Genomic DNA, 18,312 nt, shown 5'->3' with positions numbered 1-18,312 from the left:
TATTATGTGGAGCTGGGAGGTCTCTTGTGGACCAGTGTCCTGAAGTTCGCTCTCCCACCTCAGAGGCATATCACTCACTCCTGGCTGGAGCACCAAGAGCCTTTCATCCACACGGCTCAGAATAAAAGGGAGAAAAAATAGAAAGAAAGAAAGAAGATAAAATAAAATAAAATGAAGTGAAATAAAATAAAGTTATTAAAATAAAAATTAATTATTAAGAAAAGAATTTTAGAAAGCAAAAAAACAACAACAAAAGAAATAAAACAAACAAAAAAACGGACGGACAGAACCCTAGGACAAATGGTGAAAGCAAAGCTATACAGAGAAAATCACACACAGAAGCATACACATACACACTCACAAAAAGAGAAAAAGGGGAAAAAATAATATATCTTTGCTCCCAAAGTCTACCTCCTCAATTTGGGATGATTCATTGTCTATTCAGGTATTCCACAGATGCAGAGGGTACATCAAATTGATTGTGGAGCTTTAATCTGCTGCTCCTGAGGCTGCTGGGTGAAATTTCCCTTTCTCTTCTTTTTTCGCACAGCTCCTGGGGCTCAGCTTTGGATTTGGCCCCGCCTCTGCATGTAGGTAGCCTGAGGGCGTCTGTTCTTTGCTCAGACAGGATGGGGTCAAAGGAGCACCTGGTTGGAGGGCTCTGGCTCACTCAGGCCGGGGAGAGGGAGGGGTACGGATGTAGGGCGAGCCTGTGGCGGCAGAGGCCGGTGTGACGTTGCACCAGCCTGAGGCACGCCGTGCGTTCTCCCGGGGAAGTTGTCCCTGGATTCTGGGACCCTGGCAGTGGCGGGCTGCACAGGCTCCCCGGATGGGGGGTGTGGAGAGTGACCTGTTCGCGCACACAGGCTTCTTGGGGGCGGCAGCAGCAGCCTTAGCATCTCATGCCCGTCTCTGTGGTCCGAGCTGATAGCCGCGACTCGCACCTGTCTCTGGAGCTCCTTTAAGCAGCCCTTTTAATCCCCTCTCCTCACGCACCAGGAAACAAAGAGGGAAGAAAAAGTGCCTTGCCTCTTCTGCAGCTCCAGACTTTTTCCCAGACTCCCTCCCGGCTAGCTGTGGCGCACTAGCCACTTCAGGCTGTGTTCACGCCGCCAACCCCAGTCCTCTCCCTGCGGTCCTACCGAAGCCCGAGCCTCAGCTCCCAGCCCCGCCCGCCCCGGCAGGTGAGCAGACAAGCCTCTCGGGCTGGTGAGTGCTGGTCGGCACCAATCCTCTGTGCGGGAATCTCTCCGCTTTGCCCTCCGCACCCCTGTGGCTGCGCTCTCCTCTGTGTCTCCGAAGGGTCCCCCCTCCGCCACCCGCAGTCTCCTCCCGCGAAGGGGCTCCTAGTGTGTGGAAACCTTTCCTCCTTCACAGCTCCCTCCCACTGGTGTAGGTCCCGTCCCTATTCTTTTGTCTCTGTTTGTTCTTTTTTGTTTTGCGCTACCCAGGTACCTGTGGAGTTTCTTGCCTTTTGGGAGGTCTGAGGTCTTCTGCCAGCATTCAGTAGGTGTTCTATAGGAGCAGTTCCACATGTAGATGCATTTCTGATGTATCTGTGGGGAGGAAGGTGATCTCGGCATCTTACTCTTCCGCCATCTTGAAGCTCCTCTCTTTCTAATATTTCTAATACCAATATTGTAGCTGGCAATATTTTTATTTGAGATAGATGTCTTTGAAATGGATACTTCAGCAATCAAAAGCTTATTGTCAGGCACTTACACTACAAAGGTTTTGTATATATAACATCATGTCATCTGCAAACAGGGACAAGTTTGCTTCTTCATTTCCAATTTGGATTACCTTGTATTTCTTTTTCTCGCCTGATGGCTCTGGCTAAGACTTCCAGTACTATGCTTAATAGGAGTGGTTGGAGTGGGTACCCTTGTCTTATTCTGAATCTTAGGGGAAAAACTTTCAACCTTTCACCATTGAGTATGATGCTAGCTGTGGGCCTTTATTACATTCCTTCTATGCCCAATTTGTTGAGCATTTTTATCATGAAAGGATGTTGAACTTTGTCAGATGCTTTTTCTGCATCTATTGATGTAATTATATGATTTTTACCTTTTATTCTATTAGTGTTATATATCACATTTATTGATTTGCATATGTTGAACCGTCCTTGCATTCTAGGGATGAATTCCACTTGATCATGGTGTGTGATCCTTTTGATATGCTGTTGAATTTGGTTTGCTAGTATGAGAATTTTTGCATCTATATTTATCAGGAATATTGGCCTGTAGTTTTCTTTTCTTTTAGTATTCTTAGCTGCCTTTGGTTTCAGGGTAATTCTGGCCTTGTAAAATGAGTTTGGTAGTGTTCCCTCCTTTTCAGTTTTTAAGAAAAATTTGAAAAGGATTGGTATTAATTCTTCCTTAGATGTTTGGTAGAATTCACCAGCGAAACCATCTGGTTTTGAGCTTTTCTTTGTTGGGAGATTTTTTTTTAATTACTGATTTAATCTCCTTACTCATTATAGGTCTGTTCAGATTCTCTATTACTCATTATTCAGTCTTGGTAGGTTATATGTTTCTAGGAATTTATTCATTTCTTTTTCTAGGTTGCTCAATTTGTTAGCATACAATTGTTCATACTAGTCTCTTATAATCCTTTGCATTTCTGTGGTATCAGTTGTAGTGTCTCTTCGTTTATTTATAATTCTATCAGAGTCTTCTTTTTTCTTTGTTAGTCTAACTAAAATTTTGTCAGTTTTGTTTCTCTTTTTAAAGAACCAATTCTTGGTTTTTAATCTTTCCTATTGTTTTTCTATTTTAGTTATTTTACTGTAATCTATATTATTTCCTTTTTTAATGCAAACTTTGGGCTTAGTTTGTTCTTCTTTTTCTATACTCTTAAGGTGTAATATTAGGTTGTTTGTTTGATATTTTTTTTCCCCAACAAATTTATTTATTTATTTATTTTTGGCTGCGTTGGGTCTTCGTTGCTGTGCGCAGGCTTTTCTCTAGTTGTGGTGAGCGGGGGCTACTCTTTGCTGTGGTGTGTGGGCTTCTCATTGCGGTGGCTTCTCTTGTTGTGGAGCATGGGATCTAGGTGTGTGGGCTTCAGTAGTTGTGGCATGTGGGCTCAATAGTTTTGGCTTGCAGGCTCTAGAGCGCAGGCTTAGTAGTTGTGGCACACGGGCTTAGTTGCTCCATGGCATGTGAGAGCTTCCTGGACCAGGGCTCGAACCCGTGTCCCCTGCACTGGAGGCGGATTCTCAACTACTGCACCACTAGGGAAGCCCCGATATCTTTCTTTATCTTGATGTGTGCATTTATAGCTATAAACTTCGCTCTTAGAACTGCTTTTGCTGTAACCCATAAATTTTGGTATGTTGTGTTTCCATTTTCTTTTGCCTCAATATATTTTTTATTTCCCTTTTCATTTCTTCTTTGACCAATTGGTTGTTGAGGAATGTGTTAATTTCTATGTATTTGTGAATTTTCCAGCTTTCTTCCTGTTATTAATTTCTAGTCTTATATCATTGTGGTTGGAAAAGATGCCTTGATATAATTCTGTCTTCTTGAATTTGCTGAGACTTGTTTTGTGGCTTAACATATGATCTGTCCTAGAAAGTATCATGTGTGCTTGAGAAGAATGTGTATTCTGCTGCTGTTGAATGCTTGGTCAAGTCTACAGTTGAAACTCTCTGTTGAATTCTTCAGTTCAGTCATTGTATTCTTCAGTTCTAGGATTTCTGTTTGAGTTTTTTTGATGGTTTGTATTTCTTTCCTGAACTTCACATTGTTTTCCTAATTTTGTTTACCCATCTGTGTGTTCTTATAGTTCACAGATCTTCATTAATAAGATTATTCTGAATTCTTTTTTTTAAAATAAATTTATTTATTTTTGGCTGCCTTGGGCCTTCATTGCTGTGTGCGGGCTTTCTCTAGTTGCGGCGAGCGGGGGCTACTCTTCATTGCCATGCAGGGGCTTCTCATTGCAGTCATTTCTCTTGTTCCGGAGCACAGGCTCTAGGCACACAGGCTTTAGTTGTGGCACATGGGCTCAGTAGTTGTGGCTCGCGGGCTCTAGAGCGCAAGCTCAGTAGTTGCGGTGCACGGGCTTAGTTGCTCCATGGCATGTGGGATCTTCCCAGACCAGGGCTCGAACTCATGTCCCCAGCATTGGCAGGCAGATTCTTAACCACTGCGCCACCAGGGAAGTCCCAAGAAGATTATTCTGAATTCTTAGTGAGAGATTTCATAGGTCTCCATTTCTTTATGGTCAGTTATTGGAGCTTTATTAGTTTCCTTGGGTAGTGTCATGTTTATCGGAGTCTTCTTTTTTAACATAAAGCTCATGGTCACCTGCTTGGGGTTATATAGTAAATCGAATGCAATCTTAGACTTTTTCTTCTCTTTTTTTTTTTTTTTTTTTTTGTGGTACACAGGCCTCTCACTGTTGTGGCCTCTCCCGTTGCGGAGCACAGGCTCCGGACGCGCAGGCCCAGCGGCCGTGGCTCACGGGCCCAGCCGCTCCACGGCATGTGGGATCCTCCCAGATCGGGGCACGAACCCGCGTCCCCTGCATCGGCAGGCGGACTCTCAACCACTGCACCACCAGGGAAGCCCTTAGACTCTTTCTTGACTGTAAATTCTTCCAAGGAAGGGAGTGTGCCCTACTCTATTTATCATCTATATTAAATCAAATGTCACCTTTCAGATGCCTTTATAGACTATTCCATCTAAATGAATGCTCTTCTCACTGCTACCAGTTACTTTCATATTATTCTGTTGAATTTTCTTTATAACACTCGTTGCTACTGGATGATTATTTTTATTTGCTTATTTACTTGTTTATCATCTGTCTTTTCCCACTGGAGCAGCAGCTATATCAGGAGTCTTGTGTTTCTTGTTCACCTCTGTGTCCCCAGTGTCTCAAACAGTGTCTGACACATAGCTGGTACTCAGTAAATGTTTATTGGATAAATCAATAAATCTTCATATTTCCCACTATGCTTAATGACTGGCCTTAGAGGGATCAATAACTATTTACTAAATGAATGAAATTTGTAACTCCCCCAATACATGCTAATATAGCTAAAATACATTTTTATTTATAAAATTCTGATTTATAAAAATCATTTTTCAGGGCAACATTGATATTGCAAATCAAAATGACAAACATGGTGTATTTTCTCCCTGTCAAGCAGCTGACTTAACTTCCTAATTATGTTTTCTTCCTATTAACACTGGAAAAAGTCAGTGTTCTCTGAGTCCACATCAGCTGGCTATGTGATGAAGAAGAAGAGTGGAAACAGAGGTAATTGTCCCAGGTGCTGAGGGGATCCGACTCATGCTTAATCAACAAACCAAGCCACTGAGATGTGCCTGAGTGGTCAGATAATATAAAGACTGGCATAGGGTGAATCAAGAAAGAAGGAAGAAAGAGAGAGTTGGCCAAGGCAGCCAACTACCTAAATTTGAGTTCAGTATGGGAGACCCATTTTAAGCTACATGGAGCATTTACCCAGATGGGAAAGAAAGAAATGGAAATCTGAGGAGCAAACAGCAATCCTTTCCCTGGACTGGAGAGTTGATAGAAATTTGGACTTCTTTCCTGGGTTGTTGGGTAAAAATTATCAATGGCTGACATTTAAGAGAAATGAAATCTGATGAGGCAAAGTAAATGCAGTGTGAATGATTTGCTTTTCCCCATAACTGAGTGGATAAACATGATTATTTACCTAATAAAGAATTCTTTGATGTTCCCAAAACAATCCTATTAGTTTAATAAATGGTTGAAAAATTATGATTTATACAAGCTTGGTTAATAAATATACTGTGCAATCTCTGCCCATTTATCATTGATTTCCATATGTTTGTACAGACAGCTGAGTTCTTTCTTTTCCTCTGAATGCTGCATTTGCAGAAAAATCAGGATTGAATTTAAAACATGAAATAATCATTGTAAACCTTCTAGGTAAATACTACTAACTCATTACTCATATGCTGAAGAATCAGGGCCAGGCCAGCATCCAATAATGAGAATTTTCCTGCTTTCTCTGTATTTTAGATGAGAGAAAACTGTCCCAGGGTATGCCTTCACCCCAAACACAGTGCCAGAGTTGGGGAAGATAGGAGACAGAATCTTCACTTCATGATCACTTCTTGCCAGAAGCAGTTTTGAAGGCATCAGAGATGAGCTCCGTAAAAGACTAAGAACAAAAATCCCTTATCTGCTCTCAGATATAAAAAGCAGTTCTGAGTCATGTTATAAGTTGTGCTATTGACTCAGTTGTGTCCTGTTAATATTCATATTTTGAAATCCTAACCCACAGTGTGATAGTATTAGGAGATGGGGGCCTTTGAGAGGTAGTTGTGTTTATGAGGTCATGAGGGTGAGACCCTCGTGATAGGATTAGTACCCTTATAAGAAGAGACACTGGACAGTTCTCTCTCTCCCTGCCAAGTGAGAACACAAAGAGTAGGTGGCCATCTGCAAGTCAGCAAGAGAGCCTTCATCAGAAACTGAATCCTGCTGGACCTTGATCTGGGACTTGCCAGTCTCCAGAACTTTGAGAAAATAAATTTCTGTTGATAAAAGCACGTATTCTGTGGTATTTTGTTATGGCAGGCTGAGCTGACTAATCCAGGCTGCCACAGTATAGTTATATATCTCATGAGCTTGCTCTCTCTGATATGTCAGGTTTCTAAAATAAAGAATTGTTCTTTTAATAGAAAGCTTAAATACCTTCACATGGCAGTAAGATAGTGAGCCCCTTTCAGTAGAAGTGTGCAAGCAGATACTGGAGGACTGTGAGAAATGCTTTGAAAGAATTTGTAGAGCACGTGGAAGATTGACTTGTGGATCATGTTGATGCTAGTAAATATTGAGAACATGCAATTAAAATAAGTAAATTAAGGTAATACAGAAATTAGGTGAAAGCATCTGGGCACTGAGTGGGAAGGTGAGGGAAGAGGACATGAAATGTATTTGGGAGGCAGTCTACTCCACATGCTGAGATGGTAGGGAAAGTATTCTTCCTGGAATGACAGATGAATATTTCAGGAGTTTTTGCATGATGGGAGATGTGACAGAGCTGTCATTGCTCCAGCCACAGCCGCCTAGGTCTTATTACATCAACATCTGCCTACCCAACTTACAACTTCCAGCGGCTCCCAACATCCACTCTTTGTCCTTGAATGAACTTAGTGACTCACTTCTAATGAATAGAATATGATAGAAGTGACAGTGGGTGACTTCTGAAATTAGGTCATGAAAGGTTTTGTGGCTTCCTTCTTGCTCCCTCTCTCAGATTAGTCATGCTGGGAGAAGCCGGTGGCCATGTCATGAGGACACTCAAGCAAGCTTATGAGGAAACCCACCAGGTGAGGAACTGAGGTCTCCTGCCAAGAATCTTGTGAGTGAGGCATCTTGGAAGCAAAACTCCCAGCCCCAGTCAAGCCTTCAGATAATTGCAGCCTCCACTGACATCCTGATTGCAGCCACTTGAGCCAGAACCACCTAGTTAGCTGCTTCCAAATTCCTGACCCACAGAAGTTGAGAAAATAAATGCTTATTGTTTTGAGCCACTGAGTATTGTTGTTACACAACAATAGATAACTGAAACAGTGAGACTGAGCTAAAATACAGAGAATGAGCAATAACGTCCAAGGCCTGAGAGATGAGGAGCAAGACCAAATTGACTTACGATTTTTAGACAAAAATTAGAATCACTGTATGTTATTTTCTAAATGACTTTTTTAAATGAAACTCAGACGGACATAATTTATTAATCATAATTCTTTTTTACCATTGAGTATACTCATCCTTCCTCTACCTGTAGCCCTCTCTTATTTTATTTTTAGTAATGTAATGTACACTCATGAACCCTACATCCAACCCAAGAACTTGAATATAAGCATTTACATTCACTGACACATAGTTATATGCACATGGATGATACTTTTTTACTTTAAAACTATTTCCTCATTGCATTAAATATATTTCAACATAAATTTTTAAGTCTATACAGAATTCCATCATGGATGTATCAGAATTTATTTAACCAGTTCCTTATTGTTGAATATTTAAAATATTTTCAGATTTTGTTATTAAAAAGATGGTGATGAATATCCTTATTCATAAACTTGTGTGCCACAGTGATTAATTACTTAGAATAAGTTCTCAAAAGTCTCCATGAGAAGCCAAAATCCAGCTCTATTGCTATCACAGGAGCAGATATGCCTGGCATATTAGAAATTCCCCATCTCCCCACATGAATCTTCTGGACCACAAGGCCTCTGGATACACCATGGAGCCCACTTTCCTCAAAAAGACCATCAGAACTAAATTCAAAATGCTCCACATCCCTCCTTACCTCAATCAGCCAGAAACATACATCTCCAGTCTTTATCTTCTAATCACTCATCCCCAAACTGTGCTGTAAATCCCTGAATCTGTTTCACCCCTCCCCCTAAGAAAACCCCACAAAACAAGACAAAAAAAAAACAATAACAAAAACCCTTACACTGTGCATTCTGGAAATTTCTTTTCAGTAATGTATCATAAATTTTACTCCTTTCTGAACTACTACCCCCACCCACCTCCTTTACTTAATGGAAACTGGACTCTCCCTTAAGGATACTGCTTCTCCTGCAGCCCTCTCAGGTGGAAGCTATTTTCTCAACTTACTCCTTTGAGACCATTACTATTCCTCCATCTTGAATAGCAATCATTCTGCTATATATGGCAATTTCCTCCCTTCTCACAAGAATCATCTAGCAATTTCTTGGTTATTCCCCTCCTTCTATAAAACATAAGCATGCGTCTTCTTCACCCCAACTCCTGACATCACTTGACATGACCTCAAGTTCCCCATGAATGACCTGTTGAATAGCTTGGCCTCTCAAATCTTCGGTCTTCTCAACTCCAATGTTCTTTTCCTCTGTGTTACACTGATTACATCCTTGGTCTCATCCTCACCAGAAACTATACCATGTAAGATTGTAAATTCAAATGATAGGGACCAAAAAATGGAAGCTACCATGCTTTGGTTGTACTGATCCAGATAATGGGTACAGCTGGACAGAACAGAGCAAGGCTTGATGTGTGTTATAAAGGGCCTGAAGCTCTTCCCTGTGGAGCACAGGGGATCTGGAATATAGAGATAAAAGGAAGAGGAAAGCCCTGGAATTGCAGGCTGAAGTTCTAGAAGAAGATGGTGCTGCAGCAGAGATGAGAAGGGAGATGCTGGGGAAACTGATAAGCAGAGGGAATTTATACTGTTTTGCTATGACAAGAAATATAATTTGCCTTTTCAGGGCATTTCAGTAAAAAAAAAAATTTTTTTAAGGTTTTTACGCTTCCTCGCATGTAGGCCTGATATTTCTTTTGAATGCAGCACCATATGGAGATTGGTCACTAGGCAACCCAACATCCTTTGAGGTACACAAACATTCCCCTCTCTGGCCCCACTCACTTTGCCTACAAGGGAAATTCCTTGACTTCATAGAGATCTCCAATCCCCTCAACCTCCCTCTATGTTCTCTGAATTCATCAGCTCCTTTCCAATTTTCTTATAATTTATTCTCAACTTCTCATTCTGTGTTCCAGCAGTACAATTACCCTTGGTCTTTATGACCCTCTTGAATAAACGTCCACTAAAGACCTTCTCCAGGTCAGTATGATGTAGCTGAGTGATACTGGAGAAATGTCCATAATGCATATTTTTGTCAATATATATGTATGACCATCACCTTCAGATGGACACTCAGTACTCCAGTGATTACGTTGATTTGCTGAGCTTGATTTTACTGTCTGAGGAAGGCCCACACCTACTCCACACTACCTTGATCCCAGGCTCTCTGTCTGTACATTATTGAGGAATGGAGGTTATCACTCAGGAACTCACTCATCTTCCCATCTCCAGGTCTATGCAGCTGCCTCCATTAACACCTATCACTTTTCCCCCAATTAGTTTCAACAGAAAGTGTCCCTCCAAGTATACTCGCTCTGCAACCTCTTTGTTGTCAAGTCTCTCTTTAGCCTCTTCAGTCACTCCTCAGCACTAGGCTGTGAGAATGGTACTCTCTAGTGCTGGGCACTGTGAACAGCCTGGGTGCTACTATCTTCCCATCATTAAAACAAAAGAAAGAAAAACAATAAATCTTTGTTGAATCCACAGTTACCTCCATGTTTTATCATCGTGCTATCCCTCTTCATGGTCAAACATCTCAGAAATTATCTACCCAATCTCATTCACCTTTCATTTAAAAAAATATTTTAGATATATTGATACAAAAATGTAGGGAGAACAATATAGGAAACACCCATGTACCCATAACCCAGTTTAAGAAATAAAACATTATATATATTTCAAAATCCACTGCATATCTTTCCTAAATATCAACTCCTTTCCTTCCTCTAGAAAGTAGCCACTATTCTAAAAAGAGTGTTTATCATTTTCATGTATTTCTTTATTCTTTTACCCCATGTGGTGGTGTTGAACATTCACATATACTTTATTTAAATGGTGTCATATTGGATATGTTCTTCACCTTGCCTTCTTCATTCAGCATGATGTTTGTGAAGTTCACCTATGTCTCTAAAGATGAGCTAGCTTTCTCATTTTGCCTGATACGTAGTTATCCATTTTCCTAATGATGGGCATCATGGCAATTATTTGCTGCTACAAGCAACGTCATGTTCACATGTTCATGAACATTCTTGTAACTGACTCCATGAGCAAATTTACAAGAAGTTCTTTTAGGATAAATATGTAGAAGTCGGACTGCTGGGTGGTAAGATGTGTGCATCTTAAACTTTACTGAGTAGCGCTAGGTTCCTCCCCCAGCCTCAGAGAATGTCCGTTCCCAATGATCTGCATCCTCATGCAGCAGTGTAGTCAAACTTGAAAACTTTTTCATTCTGATGGGAATGAAAAGTATCTCATCATTTTAAACTGGATTTTCTTGAATGTTGAAAAGACTGCATCTTCTCATATCTTCATTGACAACTTGGCCAATTAACTGCCTATTAAGATATTTTATCCTTTTTTTCTATTGAGTTGTTTGTATTTTTATTATTGATTTCTACTTTTATATATTCAAACACTAATCTTTGGACTGTTGTATATGTTACATACATCTCTTTCAAGTCCATTATATTTTTAACTTTTTGTGGCTTATTTTGATGCTTATAAGTATTAATTGTAATATAATTGTATGTGTCCTTTTCTTTGTGGTTCACCCTGCTTGTATTTTGTTCAATATACCCTACCCCAAATTTTGTTCCTTGCCTTGAAGTCATATATTTTCCCACTTTGCCTTCTAATAATATCATAGTATTCCTTTCACAATTAAGTTTTTCATGCATATGAAAGTCTTTCATTTTTGAAAAAAATCTTTCATTTTTTATTGTAGATAATAATATGGATTTTTGTTATTTTGCATATATAACAAATTGTTCCAGAATGATTCATTGATTTATCCATCCTTTCTCCATTGAAGGAATACTAATACTGTCCAGTATTATGTCTCTGTATATGTGTGGTATCTGCATCTAGTCTTTATTTTTCCCATTGATCTTTTTGTTTATTATTTTGTTAATACTAAAGTATCCTAATTACTATATGTTCAGTTCTGTGATGCTGCCAATATATTATTGATTGACAGAAAAGAAACAGAAATTTTGTGTGATCCAACCTAATAATAAGTATTGATAACCATAAAGTATAATATTTGGTAAAAGTCCTTAATCACGAAAGAATATACTTTTCTATTTCTGGTCATCTAGAGTACATTTAAAGGTGTGTTGAATTTTGCCAACTGCTTTTACAACATTTACCAAGAGGTATTTTCTTCTTAAATTTGTTAACAGAAAGAATGGTGAATTACATTAAAAAAATATTAAGCCATTCTTTAATTCCTCAGATAAATCAAATAGTTGAATACATTGCTGGATTTTTTTCTTTTAATACTTTGTTGAAAACTTTAGGATCTATGTTCTTAAGTAAGACTGGCCTATAATATTCCATAATTACACTGTCATTTAATTTAAGTGAGTTTAGTTTTAAAATGGGTTTCGGGGCATTCCTTCTTTTCTTATTCTATGGAAGTGTTTCATAGGATCTGAATCTTGGATCTTTAGATGTGTTTTAGAACTTTTCTGTTAAAAACAACTGGGTCTAATGTTTTTGTGTAAAAGTTTAGAGAAGGTATATGTTTAACTCCCAGTTCAATTTCTTTATTGGTTGTAAGTCTTTCCAGAGTTTTCATCTCTTCTTAAGTCAGTTTTGATATTCATATTTTTCTAAGAAATTGTCTATTTTGAATGTTTATATTTTTTAACCTAACGTTAGTAATACAACGTCCTTATTTTTTATTACTACATCTGTAGTTTTGTGCCCTTTTCATTTTTAATACTGAGTATGTGTGCCTTTTTTCTTTTTCTTATCAGAAATTAATTTTATTTGGTTTTTCTAGAAAACCAGCTTGGGACTTTATTGATGCGCCCTATCATATCTTTGGTTATTATTTATCAATTTCTGCTATTTGTAATTTCTTTCTTTAAACTTACATTGGGTTTTCTTAAGTTGAATTCTTAGCGTGTCATTTCAATCATTCCTTTTCTTTTAAAGCAACCTTATTAAGGTATAAATTACATACAAGAAAATGCACACATTTTATATTTCATTGAGTTTTAACAAATGTGTAACTACCACTGTAATTAAGATATAGATCATTTCCAGTACACCAAAATTCCCTTATGTCCCTTTGCTATCAACCACCACCACAACCTGGCCCCAGGGAACAGCTGATCTGCTTCCTGTCAATACAAATTTACCTTTTAAAAAATGTAATACAAGTGGGATCATACAATATATTCTCTTTTGTGTCTGGCTTCCTTTGCTTAGCATAACGTTTTTGACATTCATCCATGTTGTCACATATATTAATAATTTATTCCTTTTTCTTTCTGAGTGGTATTTCATTTTATGAATTATATTACATTTCTTTTATTTATCAGTCAATGGAAAGTGGGGGTTTCCAGTTTAGGGGTGTCATGACTAAAGCTGTTATAAATATTTGTGTGCAGATCTCTTTGTGGATGAATGTTCTCATTTCTCTTGGATAAATATTAGAATTGGAATTGCTGAGTCATATGTTAAATGTATATTTAATTTATAAGATATCACCAAACTATTTTCCAAAATAATTATATCATTTTTTAGCCACTTTGGAAAACATCAGCAATGTTTGAAATTTCCAGTTGCTTCATATCTTCACCAATACTGGGTATTGTCAGTCTTTCCATGTTAGCACTTCTTAAAGATGTGTAATGGCATTTCACTGTGGTTTTAATTTACACTTACCCAAAGCCTGATGATGTTAAGCAATTTTCTATGTGCTTATTGGCCATTCAGGCATCTTTTTACCAAGTGTCTTTTCCCCATTTTTTGTCTCATTATTATTGAATTGTAAAAGTTATTTTCATAGTCTAGATCCAAAGCCATTTATTATATATATTTATTGATTATATATTTATGTTATATATTGCTATATTTAAAATTATGTATATGTTAATTTTCATGAAACTAAATTCCCATAAAGTGTGACTGAAGTGGGCTCAGCTTCACCATGCAGAACCATCCAGTCCTGTAAGGGAAAGATATGTTTTTGCTGAAGAGTGTGGACTCTGAAGCCAGACTGCCTCTGCTCAATCCCCCACTCTGCCACTTCCTGGCTTTATGAACCTAAGCATGTCACCTAACCCTTCTCTGCTTTAGGTTCCTCATCTATGAAATGTAGGAAATAATAGTACCTACCTCTTAGAGTTGTCAAAGGATTAAGCATTTACTGCAGTCCCTAGCACACACTGCCTGTTACCTACTAAGATTGTTTTCTTTTGTTACTTTGGCTTTTATACTCTCTTATACTCAGCCAGCTACACCTAATCGAAGTAGAGTATCCTGAACTGTACAAATATTTTTGACACAAAGATTGGTATAACCGACATTAGCTCTGACTTCCACCCCAATAAATTAGATAATCTCAGCTACTTCTGAGTTAGTTGCTTGCTAGATGTTTTGGAAACTCATAAAGAATGCAAAGAAACAAAGAGAATAACTAGTAAGTCACTAACTTTTATTTATCCTAGTGAAAATTATTAGATAATGGAGTTGTTTAGCAATAATTAGGTAATAGCCTGAGGTAGTGGACACCTCAGTTGACTTATAATGAGAGAGGGCAACATGGTCAAAGCTAATGAGAATTTTCTAAGGTTAACTGGTCCTCCAAGACACTTAGCAGAGATATTCCTAATTATTTCATTCCAGGGGGTTTCTGGGGGACACTGGCACTTAAAGATAGCTGAGGCCACATGCCGCCAGTTTCCATGGTGGAATCTGCCACAGCAAAGCAGCAGAGGACTCTTAGGAAGTCCCAGACGTCTTTGCTTGAGTACCAAAAGGCAGTACCCGGTGGTTGCCACTCTGAGTCCATAACCCTGGTAACTGCGGTAGCTTGAGAGTTCTGGGAGGTTCTCCCTGAGCTTTCAAACGTGGTCTAGCATAAATTATGAGAACTTCCAGATGACCCAAGTCTCCACAATAATCCCTGTTAGGTAAACACGGGTTGCGGGGAGGGGGCAGGTCACTTCTGTACTCTACAGCTCCTAGGGTATCTAGGCTACCTCAGCTGTGAGGACCCATTCCCAAAGAAGAGGGCTCCCAAACAATGCAATTATGAAGAGATATGAAGAGAAGTGTCCCAAAGCTGTAAGGAACCTGGTACAGACACTCTGGCCCTAAAAGAACTTACTGGCTTCAGGATGTGCTTATAGGGGACACCAAAAATTTTTAGAAAAAAATTGCACATATAAGTGCCTGCAGGGTCAAGTACTTAATGTAAGACACTAAGGAGAGGTTAGGTCAGTGGGAAATTGGAAAGAATGTCCTATCTCAGGGGGCTGTACCTGATGAGCTACAGAAGCCTTCTACAAACAGAGGCCCAAGGCTAATCTACTTCTTCAAGAGAAGCCAGCAGTCAGCTTGTTCATTGAAATCTTTTAATTTTTAAATGTTGGCAACTAATTTTTTTTAAAAAAAGCTAACCCAAAACTCATAACTGCAGGTCATATTTGACTTGTAGCTGCCAATTTCCACTTGTTTTAGAGCATGGATTCCTGACCTTTTTGTAATCCATCATGGCACAACAGCCTGGGAAACGGCCATGGTGCCTGTGACCAATGGGCAGTTACTATGGTAATAAGCTGAAGGAAATTGACAAATGTAGCAAATGTGATATATATTGTTAAGGTTGTAGACGGTCAACACAAAACCCCCCTTTCTTTCTCTACAGAGTTCAGTTGCACTTGAAATATGATACAGGAAACAGACAAAATGATGAAACTATCAACTTTCTTAATGATAAATAATGTGGTAAATCTCCATGGCTAGACATGATCCTAGTATCTCCAAGAGTTAGACTGACTTACCCCTGAATCACTGACACAAGTGGACAGCTATGGACTGCACCTGTGAGGCAAAGCCCACCCTGCTAAGCTTACCCACAGAAGACACCCTCCCATAACAGGAAGATGAGAAAAGAAAAGCTCATCACTGTGGCTTAAACATGCTCAGCTCCTTCTTCCAAACTTACCAGACAGAAGAGGAATGACTCAGAGGGTGAGGAAAAGACAGATATGTTCCCATTTTTAAACAAAAAAGTGCTCCCCCGACGTAGATCTGGGGGGAAAAGAGTCATTTCAGCTTGGAATGGGTTGGGGAAAGCTTCAAAGCACAAGGAGAATGTGACCTGCTTCTCAATGAATGAGTAGATGTTTTTTCTTAAATTGTGTTAAAATACACATAACATGAAATTTCCATCTTAACCATCTTTAAGTGTACAGTTCAGTAGCATTGAGTACATTCATATTGTTGTCCTACCATCACCATCATCCATCTCCCAGACACTTCATCTTGCAAAACTGAACTCCATACCTGAAACTCAAACTATTGAGCAGTGACTCCCCCTGTCTCCCTTCCCCCAGTCCCTGGCGACCACAATTCCATTTTCTGTCTCCATGAATTAGACTATTCTGGGTACCTCATACAAGTGGAATCATACAGAATTTGTCCTTTTGCGACTGGTTCATTTCATTTAGCATAATGTCCTCAGGGTTCATCGATGTTGTCACATGTGTCAGAATTTCCCTCCTCTTTAAGGCTGAATAATATTCCAATGTGTGTATATCCCGTTTTTTTAATCCATTTATCTGTGGAAGGACACTTGGGTTGCTTCCACCTTTTGGCTATTGTAAATAATGCCACTATGAATATGGGTGTACAAATATCTCTTGAAGTACCTGCTTTCAATTCTTTAGGGTATATACTCAGAAGTAGAATTTCTGGATCATATGATAATTGTATTTTTAATTTTTGAGGAACTGCCATACTATTTAACATAGCAACTGCACAATTTTACACTCCCACCAGCAGTGTACAAGGGTTCCAGTTCTTCCACATCCTCACCAACACTTGCTACTTTATGGGTTTGTTTTGTTTTATTTTGTTTTGATAGTAGCCATCCTAATGGACGTGAGGCAGAGGAATGGATAGTTTCTTAACATGAATGTATAAGACATTTTAGGGAGGAGGAAGAATGTGTGTAAAGATACAGAAGTAGGGATCCCAAGGAATATGAAGGGGATAGTTTAGCTGGGAACAGAGAGGAGTCTTTGTAGAAAACACTGGAAAGATTGTGAAGGGCCTTGGATGCCAAGCTTAGAAGTTCCAAAATTGTTCTGTAGTCAGTAAGAGCTCCTGGATGTTTTTAAGGGAAAATGACAATATGAGAGCAATATTAAAGAAGAATTGGAGGAGAACACCATTTCAAAATCTGCAGTAGTTCAGGAGGGGTCGGGGCTGGGGCAGTAGCAATGGAGATGTGGAAGAAGGGAAAGAAAAGATTGAAACAGCACTTTGAAGAAAGAACTGTCAGGTCATACTTACTGGTTAACTATGAGAAATAAGAGAGAAAGAAGAGTGCAAAAAGAAATAATTGTGTTATTTCTCATCCCCTCTGCACACATTTTTTTCCCTGCTTCTTGTTAATTACCATTCTTCCTAAATTTTCTTAGAAAGAAAAAGATCCCTCTTATTTCTATGTCCCTATAATTTTATTTATTTATTATAGCTAAATTTCTATGTACCTGTCTCTTACAGAAGAGCCTCTTTGAGCATTTAGAATCGCAAGTACCTCGTATCTTGTCCAGGCTCTGGGCTAAGGATGGCAGAAAACTAAATTAGAAATGGTGAGAGTCCCAGTTCAATATGGAGCCACTGCACCAGTCTTCTACCGCCGGACCTCTAATCTGTTCCAGGTGAGAGAATGAACCTTGTGTGGTTAAGACATTGGTTTTGGTACATGTGACCAAATCTCACTCTTGTTTATGTAACCTGATCATTCGCTATTACTAAAAAAATAAAAGCCTTTCTAATGCATCTTATAAAGTAGAGACTCTTAGATGTTTTTTATTTTTTGATATAGAAAAATTCAGGGAGTCAGCAAGGGCCAGCCATAGGTTCTGACTTTATAGGCTTTAGTAAATTGACTGCTTTCTTCAGTCATTTGGGAAAAAGCTTCGAATTTAGTAGATTTAACTGAAGTGGCTAGTGAAATGAAAATGATGTTTTCTGAGGATTTGGAAACATTCTAAACATTCTGTTATCAGCTCTCATTGAATCTGCAGAGTTGACCAGGAGGTAGGTCGATACTTCCTGCTCTTCTTTCATAACTTTCAAGTTCCTTCTTGAGACTCCTATGTTTATAACTGTTAACATGTTTTGCTAAACCTAAAACGATAATTCAGAACTGCTTTTGATTAGTAAATCAATATCTACACCCCAAAGGCTGTTTGTTATTTTTCCCTCCACTGCAGAACACAGGTTCCCTGAAATAAACATGCCCATAATACTTAAAATGACCTGGAGCATTAATGTGAACACAGACAAATGACCTTAGCAATTAGGCCGGAAGTGTGATTTGTGCAAGAAAAGTGATTCTGTGGTGGGAACCAGCTGCATTTATTCTCAACTAGTCAAAGCAGAGATGTAAGACTGTTAAAAAAGTATTCAAGGCAAACAAAGAATAAAGCAAGCAGCACAGTCCGAACTTCAAAAGACATGGACGAAACCGCCAGTAAAAATGAAAACCTCCGTACAAATAACCCAAAGAAAGTTCAGTATTAGTTGTTCTTTTTGTTTGTTTGTTTGTTTGTTTGTTATACTGCAGGTTCGTATTTGTATGGAAATATGTTAATATAAATGTTTCAGACATTACATGAAATTTCTAAAAATCT

This window comes from Leucopleurus acutus (genome assembly GCF_964270905.1).
Source record: "Leucopleurus acutus genome assembly, chromosome: 10".
Taxonomy (NCBI): domain Eukaryota; kingdom Metazoa; phylum Chordata; class Mammalia; order Artiodactyla; family Delphinidae; genus Leucopleurus; species Leucopleurus acutus.
The sequence above is the reverse complement of the archived record's forward strand: the minus strand, read 5'-3'. Positions refer to the sequence as shown.